Source organism: Natrix helvetica (assembly GCF_964273705.1).
Source record: "Natrix helvetica genome assembly, chromosome: 1".
NCBI classification, from domain to species: Eukaryota; Metazoa; Chordata; class Lepidosauria; order Squamata; family Natricidae; genus Natrix; species Natrix helvetica.
This window is the reverse complement of record NC_138548.1, coordinates 155,902,746-155,926,668: the sequence shown is the minus strand read 5'-3', so window position 1 is coordinate 155,926,668 and position 23,923 is coordinate 155,902,746. Positions and strand designations below refer to the sequence as shown.

General features: G+C 38.3%; 1 long non-coding RNA gene across 1 annotated transcript in view; it reads right to left on the bottom strand.

The window, feature by feature from the left end:
• Positions 1–2,484: 2,484 nt before the first annotated feature.
• LOC309383469 overlaps positions 2,485–23,923 on the bottom strand; it is a 33,738-nt gene continuing 12,299 nt past the window's right edge. The window contains exon 3 of the long non-coding RNA XR_014173849.1: positions 2,485–2,554. This is a non-coding gene — a long non-coding RNA (uncharacterized lncRNA). The remainder of the gene's footprint in view (positions 2,555–23,923) is intronic.

Here is a 23,923-nt window from a genome sequence, read left to right as displayed (position 1 = left end):
AATTAAATTTGGAATGGTTTTGGACAGTGGGTTATCTTACTTTTTAAATGCTATCTTCATGGATGGAATTTATGCAAGCCTTTTAAAACGAATGGATTAAGTTTTCTTCTTTTTTTTCTTTTATTATTCTTGGTAACCTATGGACTAAAATTCTCCTCTTTCATTACTGTGGGTGTTCTTCTAACTCATTCAAGAATCGGACTTTTAAAAAACTTGAAATATAAAAAAGATACAAAAATAAACAAAGAAAATTGCAACAATAACACTGCTACTCGGAGGCTGGAGGTTTATGTATTGGAAACGAAACACTCTTACTTTTCTCACTGATTATCCTGGTTTGGCACTCCAAGGTCTCACTGCTTGTTTATAGAGTGATAAGAAGAAAAGCATACAGATGTCCCTTTAATTATATCTTTAACCAGAGAAAAGTAAAAAGAAAACGTTATTGTGAACCTATGCTTAATCTTGTTAAAACCTTCCAAGAAACTTTAAGTCTGCAAAAGATATTCTCAGAAATACAGAAATTATCAAACACATATGAGAGAATAGAGAAGAAGTTTGAAGACTTAGAGCATGTAACAGTAAAATATGATGAAGAAGTTGGAGATGTTTATCAAGTGGAAAAAGTGGTGGTTAAAATCCTAAAAATCGAAGAGGAAAATGAATATAAAGAAATTAAATTTGCTGATATTTATGATGATAGGTTTGTCTCTGAAAATGGAAAGAGTGGAATACTGAAAGAAGAATTAAATGGAGGGGAAATCTACCCCTGATGGCAAGATACAGAAGAAGAAGAAGAAAGAATTTATGGATTTAAAGAGAGAAATTTTATTAGTAATATCATTGATAACACTACCGACAATCAAAGATAAGCTGATTAAGGAAACAGAAGAAGGGCATCAAAATTACATGAGAGATTTTATAAGCAATGAGTTGCTAAGAGGAGTCCATACAAAGTTGATTAAGGAGATGATTAGAGGACTGACACCACAAATGGCAGAAGATATGAGACTGTTTTGCTACTGGAAAGATAAAGGTTGATAATGGAAGAATATAATTTAAAACTAGTTAAACTTAGTGAAATTTAGTGACAATAGATGTAGTTAAATAAATAATTGATAATGATAATAATGTATACAATGTGTAGTGTTATGATAAGTAATAATTGGATATGAATATTGAATGGTACCCATGAAAATTAGAAATCCTTTTGGATTATATATAAAGGTTAATAAAAAAGAACTAGGTTAGATACAGTTAAGTGTTGATTATTAGGGGGGAAAAGTTATGATACAGGATATAGTTAAATAAAGGAGGGATAATGATAACATATATATAATGTATGGGTACAACATAAGAAAACTGGATGTAAATTGTAAACAGTGATTTGGAAAGGAGGATTAGAAAATTTTGTTATTAAATATGGATGTTTAGCTAGAATAGGACATAAGGATTCAGTGTTATTGGAGGATTTTAGAAATAGTAAATGAAATGCCAGTATGTGGTTATGTATTAAATCTTGGTGTATTTTATAATGAAGAACGTTTAAACAATTATAGTCAAATGAAAATGGAGGTATGATGATGGTAACATGTATAAATATGTGAGTTAAAATACCTGAGTTAATATGAATTATGTTTGTTGACTGTGGAAGAGATGCACGAAAGCCTTTTTGTAACCAACTGATACACTTTCTACAGTATGTAAAGAAGGATGTGTTGTGTTTGTTTTGAAAATAAAAAATAAAAAAAATATTAAGAAAAAAAGAATTTCCTTCACCCAGCAACCAAAAACACTCAATTTTTAAAAACAGAAAGCAACATTACTTTTAAGCATGAAATTCAACTGGGAATGTAATTTTGGCATCCGTTTTTGCATTTGGGTTAAAAAATATTGTTGGCCTCCTGGTAACCTGCGTCCTGACCTGGGCATCAGGAATTTTCTTCCCCAGGCACAAAAGACTCTTGATTTTTAAAAACAGGAAGCAGCAACATTTTTAAGCATGAAATTCCACCCTGAATGTTATCCTGGCATCCGTTTTTTAATTCAGGTGGTATTTTTGGGGGGGAAGGGGGCTTCCTGGCCTCCACATCCCTGATCCCCAGCATCAGTAATTTTTTTCTCCCAGCACCCAAAGGACTCTATTTTTAAAAACATTAATGGTTACATTAAGTCTAAGTATGCTTAGATACATAATAGCACTTAGACTTATTCTGAAAACTGGAAATAGGAGACCACTAGGTGGAGGTGTAAACAACATAGTGCTTGTTGCTTTTTCTTTGCTTTGTTAAAGCCGCATCATTTTGCCAAAAATGTGAAAGGAAACAATGGAGAATCAGTCATACACAAATGTGGCTTTTATAGTTTAAAAATATTCTCATTCTTTGTAAAATATATTTATTGTAATAAATTATTTTTTCTTAGAGTTGAACTGATTACATTATCATCCTTGGCTTGTAATTCTTCTCCTTTTTTTTGACTCTCTCATAACTCTTTTTCTTCTTGTGATGATGTCTTTCTCCTTTTCCTGAATGGTATATCAGCCCCCACTTGACTGAGAAAAACAATGAGGGATATCAGGAAATTCAGGTAACTATGAATGAAAACCATTTAATACTTTAATACTTTGTATGCTGGATTTCACTAGTCTGCCTACCTAAAGCTTAATTCTGAGGGTTCCCATTCCACATACAGCTAAATGCACAGTGTTGTGTATTTTCTTTTTAATGTCACATTAACCTAAAAAAGAGCTGACCAAGCTACAAAGCAGACCAAGCTATTTCTAGTTATCTGAATCTGACTTTAAGTACCTTGCTAAGAAATTGCTTTGTTGTGCAAAAATATCATACTGCTGTGTTGTGTAATTTATGCATTCTTTCCCAGAGTAATGTAAGGAGAACAAGGTCACTTTTTACATCACTTGAATGATTGAGTACATATTCTGGGGTTAAGGGACTCTCTTTCTTTCCTGAATGTCCAGGCTTTCGTCTTTTAATAAATCTAGATGGTCTCTTCTCTCGATACACAATCCTCCCCCCCTCCCAAATTGCCTTGCATATATAAAACATGGACACCAGATTCATTATTTTGTATGCCATCACCAATGTTGAATATTGTCTTTGCAGCTCAGAAAAATACTTGGTATTAAGCAAGAATCGTAACGGGTGACATTCTCTCCCCACCCCTGCTTGGTCCTAATCAATTAGGCCCTTGCTAGGTTTGAAATCCGTCAAGGCTTTTCACTTGTCCATGGATTCTTACTCAAGATCATCACTCTTCCTCAGCTAAGGTTGTAATAGAAGACTTAGCATAATGCTGAACAAGGAATATTTGTCGTGAATTTAAATAATGTATTATACAGTAAGGGGAGAAATCTTTATATGTTTAAGTGCAGCTATATCAAATTGTGGATTATTGCTTATCTGTGAAGTTTAAGACCCTGGATCAAATATATTTTAGCATAAGCAAAATAATAGCTAAAGAAGACTGTGAAGCTTAGCTAGATATAGTGTATAATGCATGCATTCCTGAATAACAACCAACAACTGCTTTAAACATAATTATTTGATTCATCTATGCCAGGGGTGTCCAAACTTGGGAACTTTAAGACTTGTGGATTTCAACTCCCAGAATTCCCCAGCCAGCTTCGGTATGGTATGCTGGCTGGGGAATTCTGGGAGTTGAAGTCCACAAGTCTTAAAGTTCCCAAGTTTGGACACCCCTGATCTATGCCATAAGATGTGAGAATGGGTGTGTTTTGGTTTTCACTGTGTGAACGCAATCTTTATTTATTGAAAACTGTGGTTTATGGCTTAGCATCTTGTGCAAGATTTGCCAATTATTGTGTATTGAGTTCACCTAGTTAAGAAGTAAGGGTGAGTGATAACTTCAGTCACTATAGGTAGCTGTACAAAGTACAAGCTTAAAAGGAAGAAATAGAGAAATGTAAATGAATGAATCAGAGATATAATTACAGTGCATCTAGGGAGGTGAATAGTCGAAGTGCAGGTGCTATTACAGGCACTTTTGTCCCATAGTATTGTAGCATTCAGCCTTGTGACTAAGTGAATGATGGCCTTTCATCCACTTGAAGTCAATTGGGATAGTGACCTTAGAAAGCTACTGGACTTCAAGCTTATTTTTAAAAGCCCTTAATCTTTTGATCTGGGTTGGGAAATCTATTGATAGTCAAATCTCAACAGATTTATGATATTCACAAAGGCCTTTTTAAAAAGTACATCATAGAAATTTATCTAGTTTGTGAATCATTTTCATGCATTACTTATTTCTTGTTATCCTGAAAAGAAGTTTCAGGTGCATGGTATATAGTTTACTCAAAAATCTGTTATGCAAAAAAAATATTTCTACAATTCATATTAGAGCAATATCATTAGCAGGCTAATTCAAGGCCATAAAATGTTCAAAATGTCAACACTAATAATAAAGATATGAATAGAACAGATCATTGCTGAGAGTAAATGACATTTCCATTTTAAAATGTGATTTGACTTTTGATTTAATGACAAATGCATACATTTGCTGTATAGAATCCAGATGGCTTCCCAACATTTCTATTCTGTCCACATCATGATTTTCCAACACCGAAACTATGATCTGGGGAGGGGGCGGGATACATTTTTCCACATTATCGATGCCACAATTATTTTTTTGATCTGATTTCTCTCTAGGAGGAAGTTGTGGGAATGCCCTGATAAACATTTACTTGATAATCAGAGAAATAGAGAGAAAGAGTCAATTGAAGAAACAATTTGTTGGCATTCAGGTCTAGCCTGCTCTTTCACCTTACCCGAATAAGATGTGCACCCATAATCTGAATGAAAGGCGGATCTGCACCTGGTCTTCCAAGCCACATGTTTTTAAGATGTTCGTTAGGTAAATGATTTAATGGAAAAACTCCAGTCCACCCATTCTTCATGATGCTTGCATGAACTATAAATCCCTCAATTTCCCACCAAGATCCCTGATATTGCAGAGAAGTAGAAAATACATCAAAGTCTTACTAGCCTCCAGTACGCTATTTATATACATAAATGTACATTCGCTTTAATATTCATTTTCCCCCTCCCGTTTTGTCTCTTTATTTTACATTAACCACAGTGTGATGGCACTATTATTAGCTAATAATTGAACTAAAAGATAGGGAATGTTTTAATAACCCCTGTCAAATCCATCATTCCAATGATGGGAACAATGGACATATACGTGGTATCCCAACCCAAATTCTATACAACCAGTAGATTTTTTTCCAGTTACACCCAAATAGGATCAGATTATCATAGAGATGGCTACATTAGCTTTTTTTTTCTGACAAGGAACACATTAACAAACAGTTGGTGGGCCCATTAACACTGTGACATTCCACATACAATCTCTTTTTTCAGACTGATAGGAATACACAGATCTCAAAGTTGATTTAATAAGCCTAATGTTGGGTTCTCTGTGCTTTTTCCTCGTCCCCATCTTTCCCCCCTTTTTGTAATATATTGCCAATATATTGTAATATATTGAATTCTGAAAATCTCAAAAGGGTACAAAAGTAATACCTGGTCATGGATTCCTTCTCCCACCTCTTTCCAAAATGCAAATGATATTAACCAAATTAATCTTACATCTATTTTGGGTCCGACATAGATTACATACCAAAAGTGTTAGCAATGTGAATTTAACTGACCTACATACTATATATACATACATACTCATTATTTCCCTTGTTGGAAGTAAGAAACTGTTTATTTATAGTTTCTCTAATTCACCTGAATCCCAGAGTATTCTGATGGTGTACAACACCAACAAAAAGAAAACAACAAATAGCTATTAAAACAAAATAAAAATAATCACAGATACTGAAGATAAACCCCAAATAAAACCAAGCATAGTCCCAGTCAGCTGGGATTAAAAGCTCATTGAAATAAAACAGTTTCAACCTGTTTATGAAAGTGTAGCAAAGTAGGGCTGCGTGTTGAGGCGAGGAGTATTTCATTGGGTAAGGGCTATTACCAAGAAGGTCTGCCATGCCTTAAAGCTCTCACGTTCCACAGCTTGTCTTGTTGAGAGGACCAGATGGACAGATTCAATTTTGACAAAGCATTGCCTATTATATCCTAAGCAAACATAAACTCAACATTCAGCTATAACTTCTGTGTTGGCTCCAAAGGCAGCCTCACATAGAGTTGTTCCAGTAGTTCAGTTAAGATAGGATCCAGCCATGCATGATTGAAGTCTAGACATCCTGGTCCAGGTAAAGTCATAACAACTGCACCAGCCACAGCTGCCTAGTGGCTTCCCAGCTGCGCCTTCTACCTATGACTTGAACAAAAGTTGGGAGTCCAGCAGAAACCATGAGCCACCACATGGTAGCTATCAGGAACAATTATTATTGGAATATCTATTTTCTGCTGACCACAAACAATTCTGTGCAGGTATTGGTAAGTTTTTATCTGCATTTGTATCATCCAATTCAGATCCTCACAGCTTCCCAATATCAGTTCAAGCTTCAAGGACATCAAGGCACAATATACAGAATACAGAAAAGGAATATGAAATAGTAAGTTGAAGAAATCAAAGCCAGGCAATAAATGCAAAGAAAAGGAAATTAGCTACAGTAAATCAAATTTGCTATATTCATACATTTTTATCTTTGCAAACTATCCTTGCTTCTACTACACCCATGCACTAATTCATATCTCTCTCTCTCTCCCTCCCTCCCTCTCTCTCTCTCTCCTTCTCCATCTCCCTCAAGTGTCATGGTATGGATTTATTTAAGAGTACCTATCTACAGGTACCACCCTAGAGAGTTCTGATTCAGTGGAATCATCCTTGCTTTGTAAATCAGTTGATAACTGAAAGTCAGACATATTCCATTACTTACTGGCAAATTTCCCAGATTGCCTACTGTGCTTCATCATGTCGAACAGTTTACAGCCAGGGAAGCTATCATGAATTTCTACGCAATCCTCACCTCCCAAATACTTACCAATATTTAGATCTGAAAAATGGTCATACACTGCACATAATAGAATTTCTACCAGATCCAAGACTATCAATGGAGAAGACAATCTGGTCAACACTCAAGACTGCTCCTTTCCCTCCTTCTCCCCGCCCCGCAAAGGTTTTATACCCCAACATCAACAGCTCTGGGATCAGACAATATCCCAAAAAGGTTCCATGAGGTTTGTATAATAATTCTCAAGGCAGAAAAGTTGGACTACAGAGAGAGTTAAGAGAAATATTGTTTTTGAGAAAAGAAAAAATATTTTAAAAAGAAAAGTCTTGTGCCCCTAAAAGAAAATCCGGGATATCCTCCTCTTTTGGGGTAGCAGCTAAAGACAACAAAGAGCAGATTTAAATACAAACAAAAGGTTAAGAAACATTCTGTAGCCTAAGTTGAGACAGAGTTCCTTCTTATGTTCCCAGGTTTTGTTCGGTTTTGTTTTCTTGTTTTGTTCTCTCATAGAATTCCCAATAAACTGTTTTCCCCCTTGGTCAAGTCAAAAAAGGTTGTAAAATCAGGCATGGTCACGTGATGACCCACTTAATGATTTGAACATCACAAATTATGATCGTAATTGCATGCTCAATTGCAGTCATAAATCAAGGAGTATCATATAGCAATAGCAATAGCACTTAGACTTATATACCACTTTACAGTGTTTTACAGCCCTCTCTAAGCGGTTTACAGAGTCATCCTATTGCCCCCAACAATTTGGATCCTCATTTTACCCACCTCGGAAAGATGAAAGGCTGAGTCAACCTTGAGCCTGGTAAGATTTGAACTGCCTAATTGCAGTCAGCTGACAGTCAGCAGAAGTAGCTTGCAGTACTACACTCTAACCACTGCACCATCATGACTCATATGTGTCATATGGTCAAGTTGCTGGAGTTTTATGCCAAAACTGGGAACTCTATTTCTTCCTTATATTTAACAAAAACTAACATTCTGGCTTCCATTAACAGTCATATATATTTAGCTGTTATTTCTATGACTTTTATCTTTTACGTTTTCACTAAAAAAAAAACCAGAATACGGTAAATCTATTTTTCAAAGGAGATTGGATATCTTTTTTTCCATTCAACATTCAACTCCAGTGATTTCCCAGAGAAGCAAACTGTATTTATACAGTCTTGTATTTAACGTTTGTTTAAAACATAAGCAGTGTTTTATATTGGTGCACTGTTCCATTAAATTCAGTAACAAACACCACTTTGCTCTTTTAAAAAGTAAATAAAAGAAAAAAAAGAATAAAGAGGTATTTGAAATCTATTTTATATCAGCATAAGCACTAGATAACCTTGAAATATTCCAAAGTGAAAAAAAGATAAACGTTTCTGGTCTGCTCCTTCAGCTATTAATTTTTCCCCAAGTTTTTTATTTTTTATTTTTTTATAAACATCAATGTGTGAACAGTGTGGCAACTGAGTGTCTTACATTTTAGTACCAATAAAATAATACTCATCATATTTACTACATTTGACAAGCTTACATAATTCTGGTAATAGTACATCTATTTTTGTTGAGTTATAATCTCATTATTTAGTTATTCAATATTTCAATATGTTATTTTATGCCAATCACCATATTCTGAGTGTCATTCCTTTTACTACAAATAAAAGATTAATAATCATATTTGTTACATTTAGCAGGTTTATATGGTTCTAATAATAATATCCATATTTATGTTAAATTATAATCTTCCATTATTTAGTTATTCAGTATTTCAATATGCTATTTTTATGCCAACCACCATATTATTCAAGCATGCTTAATAATACCATCGTTCAAGTTCTGATTTCTCCTCTTGTTATTACTTCACCTGATGTGGTGATGTTGCGGCGATATCAGACTCAGGAACGGGTTCCTGCATTCCCTGTGCTGAGTTCTCCCTATTTGTGGGCTCAGAGAGGAGCCAAAACCACCTTGTAGGGGAGGCAAAGCTAAGTAGGGGCACCCTGAGAGGTTGCAGGCAAGATTGCAACTCTCCCGCTGAACCCCACGCTTTTTTCCCCTCTATGCCACAGCGAGGAGAAGAGACAGCCTAAAGATGGCTGCCACAAAGCTGGGACAGCCGAGAAGCACTTAAGAACTGTACTGGTGCGGAGTCGGTGAACGGTGTCTGGAACTGGGGTAGAAGAATCCTTTTTATTTAAAACTCAACCCCCAAAAGATATCCAGGAAAAGAAAGGCTCACTGCTACTTTTTTTTAAACAAAATTTTATTGGTTTTTAAAAACTGTACAAGGAAAGGGGTAGTGGATGAAGTACAAATTTTGACAGTTACATTATGCAGGAATGGCCCTCCCCCCCCATTCTCATAACTTTCATTTATTAATACATTAGATTGTTGTTACTTATTAGTATTTTGTCAGCATATAAACTTTTATCTTAAAATAATTTCAATCATTTTATATCAAACAGATTTTCAAGTTCATTTTTGTGATCTGAGTTTTCTCAATGTTGCCTCTTCTCCTCCCCCCGGCAGAGCTCCGGCACCTCCCGTATCCTGTATGTCCGGTGTAGTGTCATCAGGTTTATCTAGAAGGACTTTATTTTTTTCCATGAAGGCCTCAGCCTCAGTAGTTCTATTAATTCTAACTCTCGTGTCCTCCCAGAATATTAGCATACCTTCTGGAAAAAGCCATCTAAACCACACCCCTTTCTGGTATAATTTCTTCGCTAAATGGGAATAGTTTTTTCTTTTATCTCTAACTTTCTTTGGGATCTGTTTCAGAATGGCTATTTCTTTATCCTTGTATTTTAATGCTTGTCCCCTTTGTGCACTCAGAATCTCATCTCTTGTGGTCTTTCTGGGAAATTTAATGTGTACCTCCCTTGGAACGTTGTGTGTTCTGGCATATGCTGAGTTTACTCTATAAACCAGGTCCATGTCCCACCCCATCTGTTGTCTGTCTTTGTTAGTATATTCAGCCAATAAATTAGTCATAATATCCCTCAAATCTTCATCATCAGCCTCAATTACATTTTGAAATCTAAGGGAAAAAGACATCCGTTCAAATTCCGTTTTTATCTGGTGGTTCTCAAGTTCTTGATTTCCTTTCTGGACCCCCTTCACCTCTCTCCTCATCTCAGCCGTCCCCTCCTCCAAAAGTTCCAGTCTCTGTGAATTTTGGATCGCGCGATCTTTATTCTCTCTGAGCTGCTCGTTCATTTCTTTCAATTGGTTTTTTAAGTCCTCCTGCCCCTTTAAGAGTTGTTCAAACATCTGTTGAAAGTCCACCTCAGAAGGCTTAGGCTGGAACAAAGAAGTTAGTGTCTGTTGTCCGCTGGGGCTGGACGTTGAAGATGTTGGGGCGGAGCCCGCAAATCCCGGCTTCCCCGGTGGTGGTCTTTTAGGTGGCATTGTAATAATCAAAGCTCAGAGATGGAGATGTCAGTACAGAGAAGAAACAACTGGGAAGGTGGTTAGCCGAGAGAGATCGTGAGGCAGGGAGCCCAGGCAGATAGGGACCTAGGCAATAAAGCGATAAAATCCTTTGTTCCAAGTCCAGGGTAAAGTGTAACACAAGATTTCTCTGAGTGTCACAGAGACAAAACCAAAATGCCTGCAATTTCTGTGGGTGGAGTCAAATTTCAAAGTACATAAAGACAACGGAAGAGCTCACTGCTATTTTTAAAAGCAGCAATCTAACATTTTGAGAAGAATTTCAATACAAAAAAATGGATTTCTAAATTGGATAGGTGTTGTTTTGGATAGGGATTTCAAAATGCTGGAACTATTTACTTAAAAAACTAATATCACCTTTATATTATAGATTGTAACTATTAACATTGGATAAAACTGGGTAATATTGAAATTTGTGTTAAGAGTGCCACATGCTAAGAAAAGGAAGGCATAATACATTCCCCAAATCCTGGAAATACTTGGCTATTGGAGATTTAAATATGAGAATAAGAAAGATATTATTATTAAAGTGAAGGCTACAATACAAGACTGAATTTATAGAGGGATTTAAGAAGGTTCTGGGGGGGGGGGGGGAACTATCCAGAGGAACAGGTCTATTAGCTTTGGGGATATAAAGATTCATGAATATTGAACTTTTTGAGGTGACTTTAGATATGAATATATGATTTTTAGATTATTGGACAAAAGAGGGACAAAATAAAACTAAATGAGATTCTCCATCAGCAAGAAATGAGTAGAATTTGGGAAGAAACAGCATTGACAACTCAAAGTATTATGGATACTTTGACAAGAAGTTACAAGGGGATTATGAATAAAATGCAGAGCATAGATGGAGAGCTGGAAAATATGATACAAAGGACAAGGAGTGACCAAGACGCCCAGGAAGAGGAGGAACCAATTGAAAGAATAGATGAAAAAAACAGAACAGATAAACCAACAAATAAAACAAGATGACAAGAAGGAGATAACAACAAAAATAATAATGGCTGATGAAAGAAGCCCAGGGGAGAGTATTTTAAGGGAATTAAAAAAGGAACTGGGATTGCAGGAAGAGTTTTTTGGAAGAGAGATAGGGGCAAGATAGATATTTTAAAAATTAGACAATGGAATAGGGCAGAGAAGGGAGAAATATTTAAAATGATTGGTTAAGATGTGGATACAGATAGAGATAAAGATCCAAGAGAGGAATATGGGAGACAAGCTAAGAAACAAACAATTAAAGCTTTAAAGTGGGCAGGGCACAATGGATAGAAAGGGAATATTTTTTTAAATATAATAGTGGCATAATTAGAAATTAGAATAGGGATGGAAACTAGAGAGGGGGTATTAATGGAATACACATTTTTATATAATAAGGTGCTCCATCAGTTATTAATGAAAGGGGCTATAAGATCTTTGGAACTGGTCCCTTCAGGCAAGCCATTTAGCACACAAGAGCCCTTAGGAGGTTCTCATGGTTGAGATTGTGCTATTTTGTACCTCCGTTTTCTATATATTTTGTTTTCTGAGGTTTTCGCGGGTGTTTGTATGTACATCTTTGGTTGTTCGGGTTTTCGAACTGCTCCTGGAAGCACCAAGCCGGAAGCACCAGCCTGAAGATGATGAATGAGACTTCATCGAAACGTCGTGAAGATACTTCCAATTCTACGTGGGAGAAAACCCAAACAACCAAAGATGTACATATATATATATATCCCTCCCATATTTGGGCATACCAGGGGTTGTAACACAAACACATACTTATTTCCCTGGCTTAGCTGATAAAGGAGGAGAACCGGTGGTGTAGTGGCTAGCAAGTCTGCCTAATATGTAACACATCCCAGGTTCAAATCCCAGTAAGGGTATGGCTAGCTGATGAGAGCTAAACAGCTTGAAATGGATCCATACTAGTCTCCCTTTATTTATTTATCAGCACAAATACAACACACACACACACACACACACACACACACACACACACACACACATATATATATATATATATATATATATATATAATATATATATTAAAACAAACAAAACACGTAACATAAAAACATCTTCCATTCCGTACAGTGTGTTGATTGGTTACAAGGTTTTTGTGCATCCTTTCGTAGTCATCCCTTAAATTTTATATAAAGTCACATATTGTCAAGTATATTTGTATACATTATTATTATAGTACTTCATTTTTTTGACTGTCACTATTATTTGTTCATTTTAAACAAGGTATTTTAAATATGGGTTCATATATATTATAATAATTATAATAATTCGTTACATCATCTTCAATGCCTCCGTTTCCCACAGTGAAATATATGTGGGTTCCTATAAAATTTACAAACAAGGTGACATCAGAAACAGGTATGCTGTTATCCAACCCATCATTACTTGACATTTTTTTCCTGTATCATTTGTCAAGTATCGTGTAAAGAATGGGCAGCTGTGCAGCTGATTCCAAACAATTCTGGGGTCCATCAAAAGTTAGTTGCACTGACTTTTGCTACATTGTCAAATGCATCAAATTATCAATTCCTATTTGCTAATTACTTATCTTGCTAGGCAAGAACAGCTCAATTCTGTTGGCTATATAATTTTAGCATGCTCAGTGTTCAACTAGTGCACAAAATTTGGAGGGGTTCTATGACTTGTCGGTTTCTAATTTGACCATTCATTACAACAAATAGATCTTGGATAACTTGGGGTTTAGAATTCAGCAATCCTTTTAGCCTTTGAGATATAGCCATCAGAAAGGAATGTTTAGTACTGAGAAATGTTCGTCATTCACTTTGATCTCCTTTTTTTAAATACTATAGCTGCTGATTGATTACATTCCCTCTTCACTCACCCTGATTTCAGTAGGTTTAAAAAGATAGGACAGTATGATTCAGGTAACTTTAATAGAGTTCTCAACTGTAAAACACACTCTAGAATTTTGATCAAATTGTAACAAAAAATGTTTCCTCTGTATACTTCATCACTGTGGAAATCAAAAGCTGCTGATTCTGAAAGCTGCCCACATCCATCCACTGACATCTAAAGTTACTCTGGAAAACTGTCAGCCACAAGAATCTGAATGTGGTTTTTTTTAAGTTATGGGTTTTCCAAAACAAAAGGGGTGTGGAAAAAAAAATAACTTGAAGAGACTGGTTCAAAAATCTTGTTGACTGACAAGACTGTGCAAAGGTAAAACAGAAGCTCCACAGCAATTTCTTTTCGATCTGTTAATTTGAGTCCCCCAACAGTGCCCTACAGGTACTTACAGTAACAACTACTAGTTTCTTTTCTCTGTCTGAGGTTTTCTTTATTCTCCTAGTCCTTGGCTCCAGATTACTAATGTCTTCCTTACTGAACAAAAGACAGATCTGCTGAATCTAGTTCTTTGAACATGGTTCTAATGGTGTGAAAATGGCAAACTGCTGACAGTTTGCCCTTGTCTGCACTGTTATTTCAACAGAATCCAACATTCTTTTAACTGTTGCTGACATCCTTCGCTGACAGCAGATAAATGTCTGGGTTGACACTACCTGTAATATAAGAATGGCTCAGTGATAAAAGTGTAAAATAATTTCTGAGAGGAGAAAGAGATGCAGAGTAATTGAATGAAGTACCTGTGGGAATCTTTCCTGGAAAAATACTGGAAAAATTCAAGTGCCTGAACTACACTGACAGATAAAGAGAAAATGCTTTCTAGAACAAATTGATGAACTAAAATTTAAAAAGTTACAGCTATTATGCTATATATCAAAGATTGAAAGAGCAGACCTACATTATTCGGCTTTTTCCTAAAATCAGCCTTCTTACCACAAAGCTGAAATTAGCCAATATAAAATAATCTGACTACATAAGGAAATAAACAGAAAATCAAAAACTCATTAATCTTGTTAATCAGATGGCCAAATATAGAGTTCAGGGAGATCCAAAATCTTCCCAAATAAACCTATGCATAATTTAAATAAGGGTTCTCCAACCTGCAGTTTGTGGACTGGAACCAGGCTGCGGCATGCCAGAAACTGGGCAGCACAAACAAGTGAGATGCAGGCAGCACCGAAACCACTCTCCTTCCGGCCCATGGAAAAACTTCTCTCCATAGAACTGGTTCCTGGTGCCCAAAAGGTTGGGGGTCGCTGCTTTAAATAATCCCCAAATATCTGGTTCTATTGCATCGCAGAACATTGCAACTATGGGGCATTTTAACTAACAACAGTTCAGTACCAGCACCAGGGATATAAAATTCATTTCACAGAAAAACTGAATTTTCAGATAAGAGTCAATTTAATTTTAAAGAACATTTGGAACATAATCCCTTTCTCTTTTCTCTTTGCATACACACATGTACGGATGAGTGTTTGTGTAAATGCACAGTACACACACAAATAATTTTTGATTGTGCTGTTTTATTGTTCAATGTGTTTATTAATTGTTCCTGGTTATATAGCTACATTATTTTATAAGATATTTTGTGCACAGATTAGGTTGTAAAACAGGACAAATATATAATCTGGTAGATATCTATGTGGTCACTAAGAGTCAGTACCAAATTCATGGCACATATTGAATCAACCAATCAAATATTGTAGCACATTTTTTGAAAAATTGGAAAAATGCCTTGCTGATGTTTTCTGAGTAAATTGAGTAGCCATTGTTTATTACATTATGCTTTCTAAAATCACTAAGTATTTAAAAGGAATAGTACACAAGAATAAATTAATACTATTTTAATAAAAATAATTAGTTTCACTACAATAATTTTTGTTATTGAGATTCAGGACAAAGAGGGGTTTCTGTGCACATTGCATAATTAATATTTGTTCCCTTAAGATGTATTGCCTATTCCCCTCTTTTGTATACAACAAGCCTCAGATTTAATCCCAGACACTTCCATCCAGGTCTGGGTCAAACTCCCTTTCTTAAATTTGGAGAGGCACAGTTGGTTAGGATACTGAATATTAAACCATATTCAATGAGAAGAAGCAATGGTTCATTGGTTTGTTTAGCATACATAGCTTGCTATAAATTGCACGAGCAGACTTCATCTTACTTAATAAGACCTTCTGTTGTCCTCTGCATTATGCCCCACTGTGGTTCCCCAGATCTCCTCCTAGAGCAAAACTGGGGTTGCAAGAGAATTCAGGGAGAATGAGTTTGTTCAGCCATGGTAATTTTTTTCTGGAAAGCAGATGGACTTGCATAACATCCTATGTTCCTTCTTGGCAGTAGTTCTCTAGTTCCTCATTTTTGGATTTCGAGTTTTCCAAGAGTTTCCTCTTAGGTAGTTCAATCCCAATCTGATTGGCTACTTTAATCCTTTCCCAGTTTTATGCTGGGGGTGGGGGGATTCTACAATTCCCCTTTTGTATGCTTTTCTCCTCATCTTCACGCTTTCACTGTTTATGTTGCACTGATTCACAAATCACTATTGTAACAGGTTGTGTTGCATAAACTAAAATGGCTAGATTCACATTTAAGGCTAAAATATAAACCAGGCATGAAAAATCTTTTAGTGTTGTGATGAGATTAAAAATATGCATACAGTAAACCTGATCCAACCATCTTTTTGTGACTCATATGCATATGATCATTTGAAAGACCTGTGTGTTTCATCAGTTGTAAATAGGGCATGGGACCAGATTATTTGAGACTACTTCCAGATTACATGTCCTGTCCCATCAGGTCAAGCAGTTGGTGTATGCCATGTGTCCTTTCTACTAAGGACTTATATCTGGTGGTACCCAGGCATTATGCCTTTTCTGCTATGGCCCACACTATCTGAAATATCATTCCTCTTGAGGCAATGTTGGCCCCATCTCTACTTGCCTTTCAGAAAACACTCAAGACATAGTTTTTCCATCTATCTTGGGGATCACAAGCTGGCAAGATGTTGTATAATATTAAGATAGCAGAAGAGACAATATCATTTGAATTTTTATCTTTTTTGTTTTTCTGTTTTTAGTGATATTGTTTTTATGTATTCTAGGACACCCAGATTCACATTTTGGGCAGCCCTATAAATTTGCTAAATAAATCAATACTTTGATATATTTGATCTGTTTATCAGCCAAGGTCAACTAGTTCTCCCGGGTTTTAGAATAGTCATGTCACTGCTGAGCACCTTGTCTTCACTGACTCTCCTCCCATGTAAATAATTTTCAGATTTGGTGTTTGAGCCAGTGTTTAATAAAGCATCAAAAAAGCATATTTTCCATTAATTATTTAACTTTTGCTTTAACCCTATTAACACATAGACATTGATACTGTATATTATATGGGCCTTTTAGTATAAAGCAGGGGTGTCAATTTCAAGGTTAGATCTGCTACCCTGGAACCAGCGAAAGAATGGCCTGGGATGCCTCTGTCAGTGAAAATGGAGCTCAGGAGGGCTGTGTGCAGCCCTTGTGAGCTCCATTTTCGCTGGCAAAAGGTTGCAGGAGGCCGTCGCAGCCGGAAATGGAGCTCGGGAGCCCGTTTTGCTGAGCACTCAGGCCACCACAGGCACCCCTGACACGAGTGACGTTCATCTGGCCAAGCCCAGCCTGGCCACGCTCACCCCAGCCCCCTGCAGTCAAACACAACTCTGCTGCAGGCCTCAATGAAATCGAGTTTGACACCCCTGGTATAAAAGTTACTTATTTCCAACTTTGATTTGATCTTTGACTGCAGTTTGTAGTAGTAGTATTGATGTGTAGTCGCCATGTTTACTGTGCTTAGTTATATAAGATAGAATAGATAAATGTAATACAGGTAGTCCTCAACTTATGATTACAATTGAGCCCAAAATGTCTGTGGTTAAGTGAGACATTTGTTTTGCCCCATTTTACAACCTGAATCCAGAATTACACCCAATAAAAAGCAAAAGGCAAAAACATACCGCCTGAGTCATAAACTTCAATAAATTCTCAGGCCATCAGTCCGGTGACTCCAAACTCCACCTTCCTCCAGCTGCAGCCATCTTCTCTGTTCTCACGGGAAGGAATGCCACCTAGACATAACAGTTCCCCTTTATATCTATAATCCCCCTTTCAGGGACGTGCGGTCAGGGGAGGCAGGGGAGGCAGAGCCTCACCTCTCATCATGAAATAATATATAATATATAATAATAAATTATAATATATATTTCCTCCCATCCCTTTTACATGGTTCCCGCTAAGCTCCGGTAAGGAGAAGAGCTTTTGGGGAGTTAAGAGGAAGAGGAGGGAGGAGGAGGAGGTGCGCGCGCGGGGTGGTGCCAGCTAGGCAACCGGCGGAGGCAGGAGGGTTCTCGGAAGCCCCAATAACCTTCCTGCCTCCGCTGTACTTTGCACGCTCCTCGCGACTGCAATAGACGTCCAGAAGTGGCAGGGGCTGTTGGGCTGGAAGCCCAAACCCCATTAGCCACAAAAGCCGCTTCTGGACGTATATTGCAGTTGCGAGGAGTGCACGAAGTCCAGCAGAGGCAGGAAGGTTCTCGTCATTCCCCAGTCGCTTTCGTGGCTTCGTCATCAAGACGAAGTCCGGGAGCGCCGACAACATTTCTGCCTCCACTGAACTTCGTCTTGATGATATCGCCACAGCTCCTGGGACGGACGGTGGTAGCCAGAGTGGCACTGAGGCAGTCCGGCGGGCGAGCGAACGAGGATCAGGCTGCCTGATCCTCCATCACTCGCTCGCTCGCTCTTTTGTCCGCCCAGACCGCCTCAGCACCGCTCTGGAGGTCCGGCCGCGCCCAGCCGCTGCGGCGATATCATCAAGATGAAGTGGCTTGGAGGCAAAGTGCTTTTCAGTGCTTTTCTGTGCATCTGGCATTTAGGTAGATAGCTGGATGTCCTAAACGCCAGACGCTCAGAAAAGCACTGAAAAGCAGCTGCTGTTGGGGACTGCGGAGCGCGAGCCGGCGGAGCGCGCTCAGGAAGGCGGGGAATGGGATCACGTGTGCTGGAGGCTGAGGCAGCCTCAGCCTCCAGCACACATGGTCCCATTCCCCGCCTTCCTGATGACGTCACCAGCCTCACCAGCCATAAACCTCACCGCATGTCACTGCCCCCTTTCAATAATTAGAGAGTGGCGAGCCTGAAGTAATATTAAATTCCTTTACTAGAAAACTGAAAATCTAAGAAAAGAATAGACAAAGGCTACAATAAAAAATGGCTGCACATATGTCATCTTCAGAGTCAACATAATGGCCATTAAGATAAAAATCAAACAACACAATACCGGTATTCCTCATCGTAGAACCACAATTGACCCCAAAACATAGGTTGCTAAACTAAGTGAAACATTTGTTAAGTGAGTTTTGCCTCATTTTACAACTTCTCTTACCATTGTTGTTAAGTGAATCATTGCAAGTTAGTAACAGGGTTGTTAAGTGAATCTGGCTTTCCCATTGACTTTGCATGTCAGAAAGTCGCAAAAACCGATCATATGACCCCAAGACACAGCAACCATCATACATATGAAACAGTTGCCAAGAAGCCGAATTTTGATCATGTGACCATGTGGAATGCTGCAATGGTCGTAAATGTGAAAAACGGTCATGTCACTTCCCCCCCCCAGTGCTGTTATAACTTTGAACAGTCACTAAATGAACTATTGTAAGTCGAGGATAACCTGTATTGTAAAATATTAAATCTTATGAGGGGCAATGTTGCTCAAGCTAAAAATGTCCCGAAGACTCTTCTTTTTCATAAAATGGCTCCTCACGGATCCTGTTGCCCCATATACACGTCCTCTGCAGACCCAGTGAGAACCCAATGGAGCAGAGGTGGTATTCAGCAGGTTCTGACCAGTTCTGGAGAACCAGTAGTGGAAATTTTGAGTTGTCCAGAGAACCGGTAAATACCACCTCTGACTGGCACCGCTCCCATCTATTCTCTGCCTCCCGAATCCTAGCTGATCGGGAGGGAATGGGGATTTTACAGTATCCTTCCCTGCCACGCCCACCAAGCCATGCCCACAGAACCGGTAAATTTTGAATCCCACCACTTCTATGGAGCCCACCTTCCGTGGCAGATAGGATACAGTCTCCAGGCCGAGATATAGCCATCCTCTCTCCCTTGAAGGGGGATAATTTCTCTCTCTTTCCAAAAAGTCCAACCTCTTTTTCTTGCAGCCGCTTCATCTTTTTCGCTTTTCGCATTCTTTTTTTTCTGAACTGCTGGAATCTGTTATTTTACTCCCAGATTTAATTCTCTTTACTGGGGACTACATTTTCCAGAAATTTCCTCCAGAACCTCTTGCTGTCTCAATTCCAGAAGCAAGGCCCCAACCAGCCAGCAGACCAGGAAATGCTGCTAATGGACCAGGCTACCATAGTAAACCAAGATGACCCGAGGAGACATACGAACACAACCCAAAAGGAAGGAGGAAACAAATTTCATGGGCTAAAATGTTGTACAGAGACCGCACTGGCACACAAGACATTTATAAGCTAAGGAGAATAGGACAAGAAAATCCTGCTGATAATGTTACCTAGTCTGGTAATAAAATGTTCAGAAACTAATTTGAAAGAAATATTTTATATTATTTCAGAGTCAGTGGGGTCTAATGGTTAAAATACTGGATTAGGGCAATAGGCTCAAATCCATTCTAAAGCATGGAAGCGCACTGGGAGACTTTTAGCCGTCTACCTGACAGAACTGTGCTTATGAGGATAAAAGTGGAGGCTGAAGTATTAGGTGTGCTACCTTGATCTAAGATGGGATATACTTTTACATAATAACAACAATACAGCAGGCAATGTGCTATGCTTTCTAGAGACAGGATATCATTTCAGTGCCTAGGAAGGAAGGCCAAAATAAGGGCATCAGGCCCGAAACTAAGACAAAAAAAAAAAAAAGGCTGGCAGACCCACCTGAGGACACAGATTGTGGTGAGAGGCAAAGCATATAACAGGTAGCAGCTGTTTTCCATTAGTTTAATAACATTAATCTCAACCCAGCATTTGCAATCAAGATACTGTTTAGCCCAACAGGGAAACAGGGCCAGCTGTCACCATGTTTCTTGTTCTTCCTCCTTGGCAGAGGTGGAATCCAAGATGGGGATTGAGAAGTGAGACCTAGGGAATTAAATGAGGCTTGCAAAATGTGTACTTCTTAAAAGACTGTGTAGGAAAACAAAGGGAATTTCCATAGATGTTTCTAACAGACCACTCAGTTTGATTGAGCCTCAATCTTATTTTAGTAAAGATTGAGGGGAACTAAGAAAGGCCCGTTCCTGGCATGACTATTAATCCTTGTCTGTTCTTAAGGGGTGATGTACAGAAAAAGCTGAGTTTGATTGGAAGCAGTTACTAAAACAGTAAGTCCAACATAATTAAAATGGTAGGTTTATGCAATTTAGGAAAAGTTCTTCTGGTTAGAACTGAAAATGGTTAGGAATTTTCAATAATTTCCCCTAGAGGTCTCACTGTTGGTAAATAACTATTCTACCAAGCGATAGTTTGCTGGCAAATTTGATTGCAGCCTTGTACAGTGTAATCTGTATTGCATTATATAATGGCAAAAACTTGTAATCTTGGCTGCCAGACATTCCTTAGACTAAAGCATCAAATAATCTGCCCTTCTCAGTGCCTTGGGCCACTGGCCTCAGGTTAAGAACCATTCTAAAAGTTGCCTCAGTGTTTAATCACTCAGAAGAAGAAGAAAAGTATTGAATACATGAAGGTTTTATATTGACTTCAATTGCCTTTAATTTCAATTTATACTGATTTAAATTAAATTCACCACAGCTTTTGTCCTGGCCTTCATTCCTTCTTGGCATGTGATCTCCAGCTTTTTATTCAAAAATTAAATGTGGCCTTTGGCCAAAATCTAGTTAAAACATGTGTGACAATATGAAGTGTCTCAGTCCCTCTGTGAGTCCTGTGCTTTGGGCTTAAATCATCATAATCCTGCTAAACTAATTCCTTGCCCATTAGTCAACTAGTAACAATGAAATGGCAATTGAGTAAATTGTCCATTTGGTATGTTTTTCTTTTTATATCAAGCATAATATATACTGTGTGACTCCAGCCTTTATCTCTCTTCCACCTGCCTGTTTGAATTGCCCAGAGGAACACCTGAGATCAGCTTCTAAGCAAATAGCTCAAGCATTATAAAGAAAGCTTTTTAACTTCTTGTAGAGTTCTGTCTTGTTTGCTCAGGTTTGTTATTTATGTTGTTGCAGTTGCTTCTGGCAGAACTGGTTTTTCCTACCCTTTCCTTCCTTCGCTTCTACTATAAGAACTATGACAGGAACATGATACTACATACTTTTTTTATATTGCAACCCCAAAAATTCAGCCTTGTGTAAGCCTCAGTTCTTTGGCTCTTGAAAAGATGCCCCAATGGCTATTGAGTAGATTGGATCAACACCCAAGCTCAGAAAAAGATAGGCACAGCCAATCAGCTGAGTTAAAGAGATATTCATCAGTTTTAGAGTCAACAAAAGAGTATGGTGGTGTAACTACAATTGTTCAGCCCTATTCTGTCTCAGTAACGTGAGGTGTGCTTATTGTTTTCATGCAAGACACATTTTTCAAACCAATGAATTGATTCCCCTGGTTTTGCTTCTTTTAACAAGCATTGCTTACTGACGGGGAAAACAACAACTTTCCATGTGTGGTGGGATGGGAATGGAAAACTGTGTGTAGACGTGTTTATCAATCAGTAGGTTGCCCAATTAATAGATGGCACATGCAGAGGTACACCTGAATGAAACTGGTCCATTGGGCTATTTCTCAACATGGATTTAGTGTTCTTATGAAAGAAAAGTAAACATGTATTCAAAAATAGGCCAGCTCCAAAGTTTCAGGCATAGGAAGCAGTGAATGGGCCTGATCAATAATACTGTACTAAGTAAGTTCTCTCCTGGCTGCAAAGAAATGGCAGAGTTAACAACAAGTTCAACTTTCTCCTTGTAGCTGGATGCAACATATAGTCAGGTATGGAGTTAGAAGCGCATGTACGTACATTCCGGTTTGGGCACTCGGTGCCGAAAAGGTTTGGCATCAATGTTATAGGGTATTGTTTTATGGGATCCTTTAGTTGAGGGACACTGAATTGCGGCCGTAAGGTCTACTTGAAGTAATCTATTGTACTACTGATCATAGGGCAGTTTCTGGTATGTGATCATCTGATCTTTCTACTGAAATTAGTGGAAAGGCCTGCATATGCTTGCCTACTAAAACTTGATTTAGACTTGTTCACAACTACGCATGGGAATTGACGCATACCTACGCTGTGAAGGGGTTGATGGGTAGGGTATTTGCAGGTGGTTACAGACGGATCAATGCATACACCTTCCAAATCTCAGCTATGCATTGTGTGGAGATGAATGTCTTGCATGCTGATTAGTTGACCTGACTTCCTGTTGAGAGGCAGGCTGAAGGCAAGGCACATTCAAATGACAAAATGGAGCAGCTAGAGGAGAGACGTGCTGGCAAACTGAGGAGATATAAACATTTGAATGATGTAATGGATAAAAATGAGAAAACCCAGGAGGCAACAGCCCATTCATGGAGGGAAATTAGAAATAGTTCGGCGGAAGGAGATCCAGACGCAAAGAAAAGTGGAAGCAACTGCGAGAGTAGTTTTCCTGTGCCCCCTAGCCAGGAAATTAACATTTGCGGAAATATAAATGTAACAGCTATGCAGCCATCTCCATATGTTCTCTGACACATATGTTCTCTGACATGCAGTGGCACAGAAGTCCAAATCAGACTTAAGTCTTCCCCGTGGTCACTTCACTGTTTAAAGTGTTAGTTTAAAGAGTTCATTGAGTTAGATGGTATTCCTGTTACATGCTTGTACAGCCTGAGAAAAGTATATTTTATCTGCCCTGTTTTAGCTCCTATGTTATTTTTCCTTGGTTTGATATGCTGGATATATTTGTCAAAATGCAAAAGCAGATGATAATCCTAATGATGGGCATAGCTTCCAGCCTTACTGGCACTCTGGGATTGGAAGCAATTAAAAAGATTTGTGAAATAGAAATAATATGGCCTGTAATCTTATACTTATTTACATTGGTGTAAGTCTAACTGAACTCAAAAGAAGCTTTGTTCTGAGTCAACACCAGCATTTCAATTATTATTAGAAATCAGGGGCATACTCTCAGAAAAGAGGCAAAAAACTTCCAAAGATCCCTGTTTTGTTTTTCCAGCTCAGTGTAGGAGTTCCTCTCCCCACTGTGTGAGGAAGGGAACTCATTAATGGACTGGAGAGATGATATTCAGGATCCCCACTTCATCTCTCCAGCCTTGTATAGGAATTATTATCCCCTCTCTGTGTATGGAACAGAGGTGGGTTGCAAATCCCAGCGCTACCGGTTCGCTCGTGCTCACATGCGTGCTTGCACATGTGCTTGCTCACGCACACAACCCTTCTGCGCATGCACAGACGCATCCGGGTGGGTGGGCGCAGCCTCCCACTGCTGCCACTACCAGTTCGCCCAATCCGGGCCAAACCAGGAGCAACCCATCTCTGGTGTGAAAGGAAATTCCTGTGCTGGTTGAAACAATTTTTCCATGGACCTTGGATGTGTGGTTTTGCA